Here is a 17,510-nt window from a genome sequence, read left to right as displayed (position 1 = left end):
TCCCCCCATTCTTCGTTTCGACTAACGAGGAACGAGTAACTACCTAAGAACTTGGGTGTAGGAAGGAAGCAGCAGATGGCCAGCAAACATCCTCTCAGCTCAGTGGTGTTTTCCTCGTTTTGGTGAGTTGGCGAGCTGGTGAGAAATGAAATTTTTTTTCTCGCCTATCAGGATGGGAGAAAAGATGTTTTCGCGATGCCGTGCTGTGAGATTTGGGATGGGAGAGTCGGATGAGATTGGAGCACACTAAAGGTGAACAAAAAAGAGCAGTTGTGTAGTATTTGCACGCCATATTGGTTTTTGTTGCGCCCTTTCGGAGTCGTGGAAGAGGTTTGGGCGCCACACCAGTTCGCGCAATTCACAGAAACTCGACGCCTTTTCCGTGCAACTCTATATAGGTCAAACGCTAGTCAAGGCTTCGTCGAGGTCCGGTAGTTTTAGGTGTTCGAATTTCGCGATCCGGATGACGATTTCGGAGTCATCAGTTTCCGGAATCGGGATCCTTCGTCGTCGTTTGATTTCCAGATAGTCGGTTCACTATTTTTGGGAAGGGGTGTTTTTTTCCAAACGGGGGAAAATCATTTGCGCGCGTGGAAGGTCACAGCTCGTCTCTCGCGTTTTGGTGTTGCGTGTGGTTTTTCGATACTTGTCTTGTGTGTTTTTCTTCATTTTTCTCGCTGCCCCCGATTCGAATTTTTTGAGAAGCAAAGATATACACACAGTCCTAGTCTCTGGTTCTGGTTTTTTTCTCCTGCCATATCATCGTGTCAATACAGTGAGGTGAGGTGTTGCAAACGAGTGAGTCGAGCTTTCCTTAGTTCCATGGCCTTTTTTCTTGAATGGGAGAAATTTTCTCGCCCTGCTGATAGTGGATTTGCTTACTGTAATTAAGAAATTACCAACGAAAACGGCAAATAGTAGTGAAATTCGGGTGTTTTTCTTTCAGAAAACTATGAAGTAGAGACCGTTCCGTAATTGAATCGTAGAAAAAACGTGTGATTAGAAGCTAGAAGCTTAGCAAAAGTTGAAATAGTCGATGGTTCTGTTTTTGTCCTCTCCCGTCCTCCGTAAAATTTCCCAAATGGTGGACAGGGATTGCATACATGCTGGAAGTGATGATGTAGCCAGCAGGCATTATTAAATAGTGTAAAATATTAAAGAAAAACATAGTTGAATGTGTGCTGATAGAGTGTAAAAGATTGAAGAAATAATAGTGGAAAAAATCTATGTTTTCGGAGCGATCATCCAAAGCACCCATGTTTCTTTTTACAAACGTTACAAGGCATCATCTTTCATTCTTTCCCAATTGACTGGGTGGTGGTCGAAACTACTATCAATAGGGTGCAGTGGTGTGTCATCATATGCAGGAATGCTATCATTTTTGCTCTTGAAATTCTTCGTGAATCGTAAAGCATAAAAGTGTTGCTGCAGCATGTAAACCTTGGAATACATTGTGTTAAAGTTATGCAGAATACAGTCTTCACGAAAAGCTATCACCATCTTCAACGCGCCATCATCTGATCTCTATCACGGGAGAGTTTCCAAGTCAAGGAAAAAGAATCCATCAGCATCAACAAATCTAAACCACACACGAATTTTCCGAAAAACCTCATCAGTAAAAGAAGAATCCCATTGAAAAAAGCGCGAGAGAGAGAAAGAGAGTGCGAAAACGGGAACGAGAAGTTCGAAGAACACAACAGAGACAGCGAGAAACAAATCCACACAAACACGCACACACTGACACGCATGGGTCCCATACATACAAGGTAGAAAGAAAAAAAAGCACATGAAGGAAAACTCATGGTCTCTGGGAGGTCAACTTGAAACTTCCGGAATTGAATGGTGAAAAAGAATCGAAGATCGCACTCCCTCGGGGTAAGAAAAGCAAAAAGAAGAGAAAACAAGTGAAGAGGATACGGGAAAAATAGGAAGAGAGCAAAGAAGGCATTCCAATGGTACACAAGTACAGTGAGTCGGGATACTGGTGATAAGAAATCAACACACACAGCACAAATACAACAAAAAACACAAGCAAAACGGCAATAGTAGGATTAATAACGTCATCCAATCAGAGCAGTATCATCGTCATCGAATCATTCTTATCAAAAACGTCACCGAATCTGAAACTGAACGGCACTATACTTTGGACATGGAGAAGAAACGATTCGGTGCACCGATAGCAGGAAGAAAGTAAACGGTGAGTGCTGATAACGTCTTGATTGTTTTTGTTGTTGTTGATCTTTTTCTGGCACTTGTTCGTGGAGACGCTTGGTTAGCGGTAGCTTCACTATGGTGGTGAATGTTATAAATCTTCAATAAGTTAAAAACCCTTCAGTAACAAACCACATATATACAAAATACTTTGTGATTGTTCGTATTCATCAAAACGTTGAATGTTCTACTAGCCTTGATAGATTCGAATCCAACAATTTTACACCTTGACATATGAGGTTTGAAAACGCTACGAGTCAGAGCCGTAGGACAATAGCCTCATAGTTTAAAAAAACTAGTAAAAAAGTGATACTAAGAGTATCTCATTACTCGGGTTTTAGTTATTTTATATTATTTGTTATTCATTTGAAATCATTACTTAGGTCCTAAAAATGTTCAGTTTTCTAAGCATTCAAAAATAAATGAGAGATCATGAAAGCTTCATTTGAAAGAAAAACTTATTTGGGGATCAAATCAGATTTATTATTATTCTTGTAAATTCAATACACTCAGGATTTAATTTCAAATTTTGTTTTTAAAGAGTTCGCCATGGCCGTAGGAACGGGCGGGGGGAGGGGTTTTGGGGGTTTTAACCCCTCCATGAGGATCCAAAACAGCCAACGAGGTATTTAACTCTACACCTAAAATGTTAAATTCAGAACCAAATTATGATAATAGATTTAGGTCTATTAAGAGTAACAACCTACACTAAAAACTAATGCCAAAACCTCAAAAACCCATGCAAAGTCCAGAATTCTGCTACACTTTTTTAAAAAAATTCTCTCTTGTTATTCGTAATTCTGAATATTAAATTATGAATTAAATTAAACCTATTTCGGAGGTTCAGATTCCATAATTCTCAACACCAAAATTGTATTCCTATTTTCGTATTTCGGTTGCTGTATCCAGTTAACGATTCTTGATTTTCAGTTCGAATAATCATAAGACATATTGTTTTCATTGTTTTAATTGGGATTTTTAGCCTCTTGGGTTTATTCATCCCATAAACAAAGAAATTAGAAATAAAAAGCTGCTTTAAATCCTGGTTCATATTTGGTTTTGCATTTCATATCAATTTCGAATAATTTTTTTCAAGATCATATGCATTTTCAATATTTTGATCATAGTTTTCCGAATATGAAAAAAGGGAAATTTTGTTTTTTATTCAATTTTGAAGTTCTTAAACTTTTCTTACACAAAATTAAAAAATTTAAAGTTTCGAAATGGCAATCCAAAAATAAAATAGTCAGATTCAGATCTTTGTGAATTCATATATAAATTCTGATTCACAATACAGATTAAAAATAAATAATTTAAATAGTGAATTTAGATTAATCCTGAACTACGGAATTTGAATAATAGATTCATGAATGAGAATGAGGGCTCTAAAACTTGGCTCATAAAATTGTAGTCTGAAATAAGATTCGGAATTCGAATTTTTTGTACATTTCAGAAATCGTATGGAAATTCAGATACAGTTTACAAGCGCAACGAAACTCCGTCTTTTCAAAACATATATTTATCCTCTATTTATCTACGGTGATTTTGTTTACCATAACGCTTCGGTAAGATCATTAAACAGGCTTCGTGTTGCGCTGAACTCGTGTATTCGATATGTCTTTAACATATCAAGATTTTCACTCGTCTCACACCTTCAAAAATATTAATGGGATGTCGCTTCGAGCGTTTTTATGCTTATAGATCAGCTACTGTCATCCATAGGATTCTCACCACGGGAAAGCCGGAATATTTAAGAGAATTACTTGTACCACTACAAAGCTCTCGAACTGGATGCCTTGTTATCCCCAGACATTGCTCCTCTTATTACAGTAATTCGTTTTTCGTGAGAGGTATCGTAAATTGGAACGTTATTCCTGTCCATATTAAGTGTATTAGAACTAAGTCAGAATTCAAGAAGGGTCTATTGGCGGAGCTTACAGATTAAGAACGACATTATCATTACGAGTAAAGTTAGTGTTTTGGAATCAAAATTAGGTTAGGTAAACCCATTATTATTCAGATTGTAACAAAACTATAAGATTGTATCTTACGTTACATGATTAAAGCAATAAATAAATAAATATATAAATAAATAAATAAATTTTTGAATTCAGGTTCAGAATTCAGATTCAGCATGCAGATTAAATACGAGATATCTTTCACTTGCCAACAGTGTGCTACACTTCAAGTTATAACTTAAATTGACTGAATTTACGTTTTAAACTTTATTCGACAAAATTGAACACATCATTTTCCATAAATTCAAAATGCTAAATTTGTAAAATTTAGTCCAGGGGTTTCTGAGATATAAATGTCGAATTTCGGTGTTATTCGCCATAGATTTCTTCGCGGTTCTTAATGTGTTAAGATAGCATGTCAATTCAATTTCCAGATATCACTTTTTTAAACAAAATAAGTTTGTAAACAATATTCAGCTGAAAATCACAAATAAAAGATAGAATTAGAGTTTTTTGTTATATCTGAAAAAAAAAAACAATATTTTATTTAAAAAAAATCATCCACAGGATTTTTTATTATGGAAGAAACATTGTAAAGATTGTATCAAGAGAAAATTTGATCCGATAATCTGATGATTTTTGCCTCTTACTTTTTTTGAAAATTTGAATTGAGGCTCTTAGGATCAGAGGGGTGCAAGTGATTTTTTATCAAAACTGAGATAAACTGTTTTTTTGGATAGTTAAAGTATAGATTAACATTCTGTAGAAGACACAGGTCAAAAGAAAAATTATTTCGATATTTTTAAGCTATTTATGAAAAAACGTGTCAATGAAAATCCTGTTTCGTTTGGTATCATAAGGGTGCAAGTGCACTTGCACCCTCCTGACACCAAAGGATTATACTTTTAGGCTAATTTCATTAGAACGTATACATTTTTGTCAGTTGAAAACAACATCATCTAGCTCCTACTAGGTTTTTCTACTGGTTCTGACCAGGATAATCCAAAGTCCTCAGATAGAGAAGTGATGAAAATAGATTCAGGTGTAACTTCGTCGGCATGAAAATCTCATTGTTATGTATACAAAAAATTCTAAAATATTTTTTATGGCAAATTTAGCCAATGCTAATAGGGATAAAAGGCAAACACAAAACGCACTTAACAATAATTTTTTGGCAAATATATCTAAGAAAAATCTCTCGGATGAAAGCTCAGAGGATTCAGAGTTTTCGACAGGCTCTGATCATGATGTCACATACTAGCCCACGGAACAAAATGAAACTTCGAAAAGTTCAGATGGGTCGTTGCGACAGGTAGTTTATAGAAAAATAATATAGAAAAAAAATAAGTCTTTTAAGGAATATTTACATAACTGTTAAGGAAAGAGGCCTGGTATAATTAGACCAAAAACAGAAAATCCACGGTTCTTCTGGAGAATCAGAAGTTTCTGCTGCTGCAGTTGCTAGCGAGAATGAGTCCATTCCTGGAGAGTCAACTGGCCATTCATCAAGACCCCAAAAACGCCAACGAAATCAGGCAGTCTGGAAACTCATCTTGCAAAAAAAGCTACGAAACCAAGGGGAAGCGTACGTTGGTTCTACCGGAAAAAGCGACCAGCTAAACAGTTAATTTCAATGAATGAACACATATGCAGGTATTCTTGTGTATCCATTAAGGAAAAAGAGAAATTGAAAGTTTTCAACAAATTCTGGGAATTAGGATAGTGGAACTTGCAAACCTCGTTCATTATAAGTTGCATAGAAATTTGAAGCCCGAAAACGCAGAAAATTAAATGTGTGAACAAAAACAAAACATCTAGTATCGTACTGAAAATACTCGTTACATACAGGTTCCAAAAGGTTGCTATCATGTTGTTTGGAGTCAGAGGGGTGCAAGTGTCATTCTTGGGATCAGAAGGGTGCAAGTGAAAAATATCAATAAAAGTAGTTCACCGTTTTAACATAAATATCGCAAAAACTTTGGTTTTTCTTTCAGAATCCTTCATTTTAGACCTCATGAGACACACTCCATCGAAAATTTAGTAGAAAAATTGATTCGATAATTTTGATTTAGAAAAAAAACTTTGAGGCCCGTTTTCTCGAAATCATCATTTCGGCACTTGCACCCCTCTGATCCTAAGCGCCTCAATTATTTTCATCAAAGGTTAAAATCTTTTAATTTGCAAAACAGTTTAATAGAATATAGAATTAGGTTTTTTTTTGTAAGAAATGAAAGACTTCTAAAAAAGCCTATTAAACAAATTCAAAGATTTTAACCATCGATGAAAGCGAATTTAGCTCACCTTTTAGGTTTAGGACCAATTTTCTAAGGTTACGATTTATTACGAAAACTTTTAATGTCTAAGTACTAAAAAATTAATAATCATATAGTTACGAACATAATTTGTTTTAATTTTTTTTTGTATTCGGGCATAGTTGGGCAAAATAGAAAAGGTAAAAATCAGTCACCAAAACCACCTCCATGAGTCAGTTCTTCCTACGGCCCTGGTATTCAAAATATTAATACTGTTAAACAAAAAACCATTAAAATATATTTTGAGCTGAATTTTTCTTAACTTGAAGATTAAGTACAAGTTAATTTATCAACAATAAATTATCTTTAACAATTTATTTCGTTATAAAAATCATGTTATAAGAAATAAAAAAAATTTAGATTTTTTAAAGAACGCAATTTTGAAAATGAGTTCATATCTTATTTTATAGTAGTGGTTTTCACGTATTTTGTGTTTTGTTTTGGGAAATTTGAAATTTTATTTCATATCTTAATCCTGCATTTTGAACCTGAATAAAAATTTGGAACTTTTTAAAGCGATTTCTGATTCCAAACAAAAAATCCCTAAAACTATGAACAGAACAGACAGAATCCTTAACCCGAAATCTATTATAAGAATTTTGAATCTTAAGCTTTTTATACGATTTTTTTCTTAAATTATTTATTCGTAATTCAAATAGTGAATCTGAACGAAAATTTCGAATGATGAAATTCTGATATTTTAATTCTGGATCACCATTATGGAATGTTATAAAGCTTTAATTCTGCATGAGATAAATGCAAATTAAAATCTTAAAATGGTTGGTTGTCTTCAATACAGGTTTAACCTCCAAAACACCCCCGTTCCATGCTACGAGTAGTTGAGGCACTTCAGGAAGTTTCCCTTGAAGAATTATGTGGAATGTTTAACTTTGAAATCTTGATATTTGACAGTTCGGATTTCGGCGGCTAGGCTTCGCCGCCACGAGTTTCTGGATCTGCCTCTTCTTCGATGTCCATCTGGATTCCATTTTAGCGCCTCTCTGCAAATCTTGTTCTCATCGTTTCGCAGCGTGTGCCCAATCCATCTCTACCTACGTTCTCGAATCTTGATTTCTAGCGCCCTTTGATCACACCGGCGATGTAGTTCCTCATTTGAGATCCAGTTGCCAGGCCACCAAGCGCGGATGATATTCCACAGGTAGCGATTAACAAATATTTGTAGTTTTCGCGTCATCACCGCATATGTGCACCAAGTTTCGCACCCGTACAACACTAAGGATTTCATGTATGAGTTGAAGATTCGGATTTTCGTTCGTAGAGAGATCTGGTGTGGCCGCCAGTTGTTCCGGAGACTCGCAAATGCAAATCGGGCCTTTCTTATCAGGCTTTCGATGTCTTTCTTTGTACCATCAAGCGTTATCTGGCTTCCAAGATGGAAGCACTCCACTTTCTCAACTTGTTGTCCAGCTACCATGAAACTGGAGGGATTTCCTGTGTTGATCCCCTTCGACTTGGTCTTTCCTGCATTGAATTTGAGACCTGCTGCTTTAGAGCTTTCTGTAAGGTCGTCGAGTTTGCTCTGCATGTCTTGTTATCTTTGGGCGAGCAAAACAATATCGTCAGCCAGGTCAAGGTCGTTTCGTTGTTCCCTTGTCAAAGGATTCCAATGCAATCTTTGGTTTGGTCTACAGTTGATCCAGTCAAGATCTCATCCACTACGATGAGAAAAAGCGGCGGTGATAAGATACACCCCCTCTCACTCCAGCAGTTTCCGGGATTGGGTTGAACAAGACACTGAGATGGACTAGTTTCTCTGGGACTCCACGTCGTCTAAGAGTAGCCCAGGTGTTTTCATGGTTCAGTCGGTCCAATGCTTTTTCGAAATCAACGAACACCTGCAGAAGAAAGGCCTGGAATTCGTTGATTTGTTCCAGTATAATTCGTAGCGTTGTGATGTGGTCTACACATGATAGTCCGGATCGGAATCCAGCTTGTTGCCGTCGGAGTCGGTTTTTTCCTGGATCCTGTTCAGGATCACTTTGCAGTGTACTTTGAGGTTTGTACAGATCAAAGTTATGCCACGCCAGTTACCGCACTTGGTCAGGTCTCCTTTCTTTGGGACCTTTACGAGGATAACCTGCATCCAGACGGCCGGGAATGTTGCAGTATCCCAGATGTCAGCGAACAGATGGTGCAACATTTGTGCTGACAGGGCAGGGTCGGCTTTCAGCATTTCAGCAGGGATGCAATCGATCCCAGGTGCTTTGTTGGATTTCATGTCTTTGATTGCCGCTTCTATTTCAGCCAGCGAGGGCGCTTCCGAGTTGACGCCATTTATGCGACTTACTGTTGGCGCTTCAAGCTGCGGGTTCTGTTGGCCATCCCTATTCGTGAATCGGAAGAGTTGTTCGAAGTGCTCAGTCCATCGTTTGAGCTGATCTGTTCGATCGGTCAATAACTGACCTGCTCGGTCTTTAAGCGGCACTCTTGCATTAGTCCTTGCACCACTGAGGCGGCGAGAAATGTCATAAAGTAATCGGATATCTCCATTGGCGGCGGCTCTCTCTCCCTCTTCGGCTAGGGAGTTTGTCCAGGCTCTCTTGTCTCGTCTACAAGCTATTTTAACTGCCTTTCCAGCTACCGCATATCGTGAGCAGGTGGCTGCTTTGGCTGATCTGGTAGATGCCTGCTCAATTCCGACTTTCGCCTTTCTCCGATCATCGATCATCCTCCAGGTTTCATCCGACATCCATTCACTTCATCTTCCACAAACTTTACCGAGAGTACCATGGCTCGTCGTGATAAAGGCTTTCTAGATTCTACACCACTGTTCTTCGACTGTTCCGCCTGTCGGCAATTTCTAGGCTCGGGATTCTAGCTGTTTTCAGCTAGCCCTTTTCACCTCTGGATTCTCCAACCGGCGGACGTCGTATCGACACCCGACTTTTTCCTCGTGCCGTTGGACACGCGCAACTCTCAGTCGTATCTCGCCAAGAACGAGGTGATGGTCAGATGCAATGTCTGCGCTTCGTTTGTTGCGGACATCAAGAAGGATCCTTCTCCATTTTCGGCTGATGCAAATGTGGTCAATTTGATTTTCTGTTCGGCCATCTCGGGATACCCAAGTGACCTTATGTGCTGGTCGATGGGGGAAGAGCGATCCACCGATCGACATGGAATTTTCTGAACCACGCTGTTCAATTGACTGTAAAACTGCTCTTTCTCCTGCAAATCGGCAACGTCAGTTGGCGCCCCAGACAACCAGAAGTCGTATTTTCTTTTACAGATTACATCGTATAGAATGTTATTTATACTCATTTTCGTATATCTGCACCTACAATGTGCGATCCATGCATATTCTTTATCGTATTTAAAAGCATTGCATGATTTTATTACGACAAGAAGAGAGACTCGTATTTATGTACATATGAACTCGAGCTTTGTGTACGACAATTCGCAAAAAATCCGTGAAACAACCGATATACGGTGATCAGCCGTGACTGAGAGATTTTGTCGTGTTATGCATAAAATAATTCGAAATAAAAAACGTATATAACTGCATTGATTCGTAATAATGTGCATGCAGTCGTATACCTTTGCAAATCAATTCGCATGTCTGATTTTCGTAAAACGTATTTGCTGGCAATCGTAAAAGAATACAAAAAAGTTCAATCAACTCGTTTATGATAATGGGACATCGATGATTGGAATCGAACTAAAGGAGGCTTCAAAATGTTGATCTATTTTTAGATCATCGATGACGCGTTCTACGATTTGAAAGATTTAAGTTATAGAAATATACGATTTGCTTTTGGTTTAATGCCTGCAGATCGTATGGTCAGGGGATCAAGTCCAGGTACTAACAATAAAATCAGCAATCAGGCAAATAATAAATTTGTACGATATAAACTTGAATTTGACAGCAAAAAACGCATTTCTTTGAAATAATCTTATTTTTATTATTTTTATGGATGAATAAACAGATTGGTTTAAAGTATAAAAAAATAATAATCTTATTTTTATTCAACTGACGGAAAATGAGAGCCCTGCACTCAATTCGCAAAAGACGACCAAATAAGTCATCAAACTTTCCATATTGTTACGAAAAATGTCGTATATTACAACCTCAATCATCTATATGATGATGTAAATTGTCAAAGTATATTCCATAAAGAATCAGGGTAGTCGTAAATGATGCGCATGACAAGTCGTGCAAATCGTAATTTAATACAATTCAAATCAAGAATATGTTTGCTAATGTACCTATATGGCCTCCAAAATGATACGTATATACTGGTTTTGCTACATTATATACGATATGTTTACAGGTATATTTGCGTTGCAAATTCGAAATACCCACCAAATGGTTGTCTGGGGCATAACACTGGACCATTGTAAGGTTTCTAGCCCGTGTTCTGAATCTGGCTACGATTATTCTTTCGTTTATCGGTTCCCATCTTATGAGGGCCGCATGGGCCTACGGGTTTAATAAGAAATCAACTCCTCGTTCCCGAGAAGCGTGTTCTCCTCGTGTGTCAGAGTAAAGCAGTACTTGCCCAGACTGTGTCTTATGTTCTCCAGTGTTAGGCCAACGGACTTCGCTCAGTCACAGTATCTCTAGCTTGAGGCCGCTAGCTTCTCTAGCCAGTGTAGCCAGCTTACCTGGCTGGGCTAGGGTCAAAACATTCCAAGTTCCAATTCTAGTCCGTGTTTTCATGCTACAAATCGTTGCCATATGCACTTTTTGTCCTCATCTACCCCGTATGTCCAAAAACGTAACGCTGCGGAGCACCCGCTCTGAAAATAAGGAACGCTGATAAATACCTTCCCCTTTATATTTTTGATTTTCGAAGGTTTTTTTTTCGTGTTGGGGAGAGTCCACTGCGACCATTTAGTTGATCTATTGTGCGGTATTACCCCACGTAACTATTTCAACTTTGCTATGCTACATGAGACCCTTGCACTATTGGCTAAAGTTGCAGTTGTTTACCGGTAGCACCACGAGCACACACATATATAGGTAGGATCTCCAAGTGCAATCTGAGTTCTCTTCAAAGATCCATCAACATGCATATGCTGCATCATTGAGGCGTTCAATTCCAAGATATATTGGGTTAGCATTTCACTAATGCTAAAACCTCTAACCTTAATCATACTATTTGTGCCGGGTTATTTCATGACCGGGATTCGATCTCATGACTGTTGGCTTAGGCACAATTCTTAACGCTCGAGCTTACTCCATCTCCTCCCTAGATCTATACGTACTAAATGGATGCCCCTTCAGCCAAATTTATAAATTTGGTTTTTGAGTTTTCAAGGGAATGTTTGATTTAACAGAATCTTTTCTCATAGTAAATGTATATGTTTCAAGGTGATTTCGAATTTAAATCTCAATGTGTAATGGATGCTTAGGGCACAATCCTTAACTAAAAAACAAAATCTTGTTCTAGACATTTGTTTATAATCACCAATCTGTTCAATACACTTCTTTGATTGAACTCATCGAAGGCTGTCTTGAGCAAAAGCCTCGGGAGGTTTCACTCACACTGTAGCTAAATTATTCAGATTGCATAGGGAAAAGCTATCGACACTTGCCACAAAACCAATCCAATCAAATTATCATGCTGCTAACCATGATAAACAGTTGCCCTTTCCTGTAAAACAAAATCAGAATCTAATTTTGATTCGTTTGCTCCCTTCCACAGGCCCATAAAAATAAATCCAAACAGCGAAAAGAAAGAAAATCTCTGAGCCCTGGTTATTTCGACCTAGAAGCCCAGGAAACAAACAATCTGCGGCAGGGATTTTGGGCGATGGCGTTTGAGGTTATGAGGGCGACCGGTGTCTGCCCATCATCATCATCAACAGCAACAACATCATCGTCGTCGTCCAGCTCAGCCTCACCAGTAGTAGAAAAAGTGATACATCAACAACAACAACACTCGTCGTAGAGCCAGAAGTTGTTTTAGGCACAAAACAACTTCTACCGCTACTTTTCCAAATTGGGTATGTTTTGCCACCGACAGACCGCAACGCCATTTTCGTTCCGTTCTTTTCGATTCGACCGGGACACAGATTGTAAAATGTGATAATTGATTGCTCTCTTGTATCCTTTTTTTCTCTCTCTCTCTTTTCAACTTTCAATTCTAGAATGTCCTGCAGCGTCGACGGGCTGCCGGCGGGGTGTCGACTCCGGGGCATGGGCTCGACCGTTCAAACTGGTCCACTTAATTCGGCTTTGAGTGGAACGCAGCAGACCTCATCCAATGTTGTCCAACTACAACGACCACCTTCGCAGAAGCCGTGCTGTTTCTGCTGGTGCTGCTGCTGCTCCTGTTCGTGGTAAGTTCTGCTCGTTCTGATTCGCGAATGATTCTTCATTCACTGACCGCGACTCGACCATTGATCGGTATCATTTACTGGACGTGGACTGAATCAACCTGCATTTTGATTATAATTTTCAACAGCTCAATATAGTTGGATGTGCTATAATTCACACAGGAAATCAAATATGGCCATAGTTATCACTAATTCTACAATGTCAGCTGTCGAATCGCGAACATTACTGCACAAGTTCATCACATTCACGTCATCACGTCATCATTAAAGTACATATCTAGAGTTAGTTTTGATTAGGTCGTATGAACCAACATAACCAAAATTGAGTTTTTGAGTGCAAACGATTGATAAAAACGTATTTTACGTTAGGTAAAAACTCGGTTTAATTTTGTCAATAAATAACTTTTGCAAATATATTTGAATTTAGGACGCATAACGACTTTCTCATTTTCGAGTGTAATTTGGTTTTTGCGACTATTTGCATTGCACTGAATTATCGTGCAAAACAAAGGTCGCAAAATAACATTTCGGCAAGTTGGTTTTGGCGACCTAATGCATTTTTTCAAAAAATGCTTCAGCAAGTGTTAAAAAGTTAACAAATTTATACGTAAATTGTTAGTGATAGTTGTTTAAGCTATCCAGTTATAAAAAACTTCTTCAATTTGTAAAGAGGTAAGTTGAAAATGCAAAACTTTTATGAGTGGGCAAAATTTAAATTCCAATTTCATTAGTTTTTCATCACAGAGGTAGCCAACAACACAAAACAGGAAGTGATCGGCAACTCAAAGTGGAATGAAAATACCTACTTGATGGACAGTCCTTCGCGATACGGATTCCCAGCTGCTTAAGTGGTAAAAGGAAATTGCTACGGACTACAACTGCCGTGCGTTTAGAAGAAAACGGAGATTCCGTAGAGCACATATCACCCGTGAGGACCGGGACATCGGCCGAGGATTGTAACGTAAGTCCTTTTCGTTATGCTCTTTTTCGTTATGCTGTTTTAAGGTAAAATTTAGCTATATGCACACTTAATCTTTTCTCCTGTGATCGGGACGATTTCGTCCTGTATTTTCAACAGCTGAAATTACAGGACGATTTCAGGACAGAAAAACCGCTCAGGAAAACAACTGTCAAACTCGCCTGTAGGATCGAAACGGATTTCTCCTGTTATTTGCAGGAATTTTGAAATATTCCTGTGGGCTCGAAATGTGTTCCTCCTGTGGTTTGTAGTGAATTTTGCTTTTGTTTTCCCCTGATTCCAAAACCCCAATTTTCCCATAATAACAAAAAAAACACACAATGATTGTTTAAAGTATTTGAATTTATTTTTCACATATCACAATTTCTTTTCATTTGCCTTATTTGGAAAGGTGGTATTTTCACTATCACACAGACAGACTATGAATCTGAAAAACAAAAAGAAAAGGTTTTTATTATTTTTACTAAAACGCAATGGCAGCTAAACTTACCGATACACCGTGAAAATCGTGTAGGTGTTCTAATCCTTGTGATCCGGTCCATGCCAGCAAACGAGTTTAAAAGTCTTGCACCCGAATATGCCAATCATGCAGCCAACGAAAGTTTCACTGTGAATCTTCACTAAACAGCAACGAACGGATACCGCAAGGAAAAATGGCAGACTGAACTCTTCCGCGGGTATTTAATTTGTGCACTGGTGAGAAAGAAAAAGAAATCCGGTTGTTTTTTTTCCAAACACGATAGAAAGAGATGGGACATTTGACAAGGATTGTGTCTACAGCGATTCAGGAGAACACTGTCCTGAATTCACGGGGTTGGTTAGAGTTCCTGTGCTCTCGTAGCAAGTTGGTCTCGGATTTCAGGAGAGATGAGACGTCCCGCGATTCGGGTGAGTTCTCATCCGAACTTCGTTTAAATTGAGCCGTGTTCCTGTGATACGGAGAATCATGGTCCCGAGCGATATAAATGCAATCTTAGTGTGTGCAAAACGACGTTTGCGCCAAAAACGAAAAGCCTAAGGTCGTAAGTGCATGTTTGCTCGAAAAACCCTATTTATGCTTGTAGTTAATACTCTAGGCTCTTTTAAATCTATTTTCGCATCGCATACCAAATTTTCAGACAACTCTGAGCAGTATTTTAAAAATAAGAATTAAAAATAAGTTACAAAATTTCAACTGCGATTTTCTCGAAACACGTCAGATGGCTCATACGACTTAATCAAAAAAAACTCTAGATATTTTTTTTAGCTTAACTGTCGAGCAGCTTGTGAGAGAAATAGGATGAAGTTCCCAACCAACCAAAAGTCTCATATCTACTTAAACTCGTGCCTCCAAAGTTTGAATTTCGCTGAACAAAGGTTTCAAAGGGATTTGGTACCAAATTTTCACGAATGTGAACATGAAAGTTACAAAACGTTCCTCAAAATGCCTTCTATGGACTCGAAGTTCCAAAATGTTCTTCAAATAGCCTTTTTGTGACATGTTAATCGTATCCACACAGTATAAAAGTTACAAATTAGGTCTCAAATAGCCTTTAGTGGACTTCAAGTTCCAAGAAGTTCCTCAAATAGCCTTTTTTGTTACATGTCAATCGCATTATTCAGAAAAAAAGTTACAAATTAGGTCTCAAATAGCCTTCAGTGGACTTCAAGTTCCAAGAAGTTCCACAAATAGCCTTTTTTGTGACATGTCAATCGCATTATTCAGAATAAAAGTTTCAAATTGGGTCTCAAATAGCCTTCTATGAACTCGAAGTTCCAAAAAGTTCCTCAAATAGCCTATTTTGAGACATGTCCGCCATTTCATGAATATGTAATGTGAACGAACATCAAAAAAGGGCATATAATAAATTAATCATTTTTTCGAGCTTGGAAATTGTTGAAATGTATAATTTATAATGAAACTTCAACTCAGAGCAACTGAAAGCTAACTCGCAAATGATTGTTTTTGAGAAGAGTAACCTTTTTGATTTTCTAAAATTACGTCCAACTGTATTTATTTACCACGAATTTATCACACATTGAAAGTCAGTTGAAGCAATTCATTAATTAAATATCAAGATAAACTCAAGAATTTGTATAAATCTTGGCTTAACAGTTATAAACATGGAATTCCAGTTTTTTTTAAACCGATATAATTTTAACGGATGATTGATTTATACGCCGTTTCGTAATGTTTCTTAGTCATAATCAACATGCGTCTTTGCTGCTGGCTGCTGGCTGCCCGTGCGGGTATTCATAGGAAGCTTATAACCACTTCGAATTTTAGCTGCCGGTAAGGCAACATCTAGGCGTGGCGTCGTGGCAGCGTGTTCGACTATCATCTCGGAGGATCGGGTTCAAATCTGGTACCAGGTCTAATTTTTTCCATTAGGTTGTTTGATTGCTTGAGTAAGCGAATCAAATAATTGTGTATCAGAACTGGCGTACGTGCTGGCATGTGTCGTTAAAAGTTAGTTAAAAGTTAAAAAAAAGCAATCAAGTAAGATCAATTGGGAGGAATAAAGATGGATGCCGAGAAACCGTCAGCACCACATGGGCTGGTGGTGATCTCAAAGTGAGAGAGGAGAGGAAAATTAATTTTTTGTTTTCGCTGATTACACGTTTACTTGTGGGCTGAATAGAAGGCCGTTCAAATCTGTAATGGAACTTCAAAGTTTCAATAAGAACTCAAATTTTGGGATGAATAAAACGAACTTCAGCACATTGATTATGCTGATTAAGCTGTGTTCGACCTTTTTAACGAGACTTTTGGTTGCTTGGGTTATCACCAAGAATTTAATTATACGTGAATACTCTTCTCCCTACGAGTTCGACTGCGGAGAAGGTCTTATCTTATCCCCACAGCCTCCGTCGCAGAGGGCGCGTTCGACTCGGATACTCCGCGACGGTAACGTTGGAGGTATCCTACACACAGACGCTCGACGTACCAGGCAGCTCGGCATACGCAGACAGTAGAGCCTTATCTTCGTATGCTTTTCTACCAGGATCGGACGCACACTACTCAGATGCTCCCCGACGAAGGAGTCACCCTACACCGGTCCTGGACTGGTGCTGGTTCCAACTCCTCTGCAGGGCAGTCATGATCCGGGTGAACCCATCGCTGAAAACGCGCCAAGTATTGGCATCCTCACACATCCTCCTCTGGCCGCAGGCGCAAGCATGTTAGCGCGTACCCCTTCGAACCTCGGACAGTTGAACACTACGTGCTCTGGTGTCTCTACTGTGTCACTGCAGGTTTGGCAGAATGGCGAGGCCACGTGTCCAAACCGATGGTGGTACTGCATGAAACATCCGTGACCAGTCAAGAACTGTGTCATGCAGAAATCCACCTCTCCATGTCTCCGGTCCATCCAGGATCCGACCTTAGGGATCAAGCGATGGTTCCACCGGACACGTTCCGAGCTATCCCACTGGTGCTGCCAGTTGGACATCGAGGCCTCTCTGGCATGTTTACGCACATCGGGCATTACCTGTGCTCTTAGCTGAAGATATCTCGCCACATCGCCACAACGTCAGCAGCTACTGAGGACATTGTTCGATATGCGCTGATAACCCGCCGGTTCATCAGCCACTGCACACTGCAGAGCTTCTGCAGATAACACTGCCTGCTCAAGGCTACCGCTCCGTACCGCAAAATGGACGAAATCACGCTAGCCGGGACCCTCCTCCTGCTGCAGCGGGTCGCTGAGTTGTTCGACATGGCCTTCAAGGGCCGCTCTTTTGCAGGCGTAGTCGACGTGGGCCGTGAAA

General features: G+C 39.1%; 1 long non-coding RNA gene across 1 annotated transcript; it reads left to right on the top strand.

The window, feature by feature from the left end:
* Positions 1-295: 295 nt before the first annotated feature.
* Positions 296-12,779, top strand: LOC129754441 (uncharacterized). The gene is made up of 3 exons (XR_008739028.1): positions 296-2,197; positions 12,148-12,448; positions 12,593-12,779. It is a non-coding gene; the product is annotated as an uncharacterized LOC129754441 (long non-coding RNA).
* The last annotated feature ends 4,731 nt before the right edge of the window (positions 12,780-17,510 follow it).

The sequence above is a fragment of the Uranotaenia lowii genome, chromosome 3, assembly GCF_029784155.1.
Source record: "Uranotaenia lowii strain MFRU-FL chromosome 3, ASM2978415v1, whole genome shotgun sequence".
Lineage (NCBI taxonomy): Eukaryota > Metazoa > Arthropoda > Insecta > Diptera > Culicidae > Uranotaenia > Uranotaenia lowii.
This window is presented reverse-complemented; position numbering and strand designations above follow the sequence as displayed.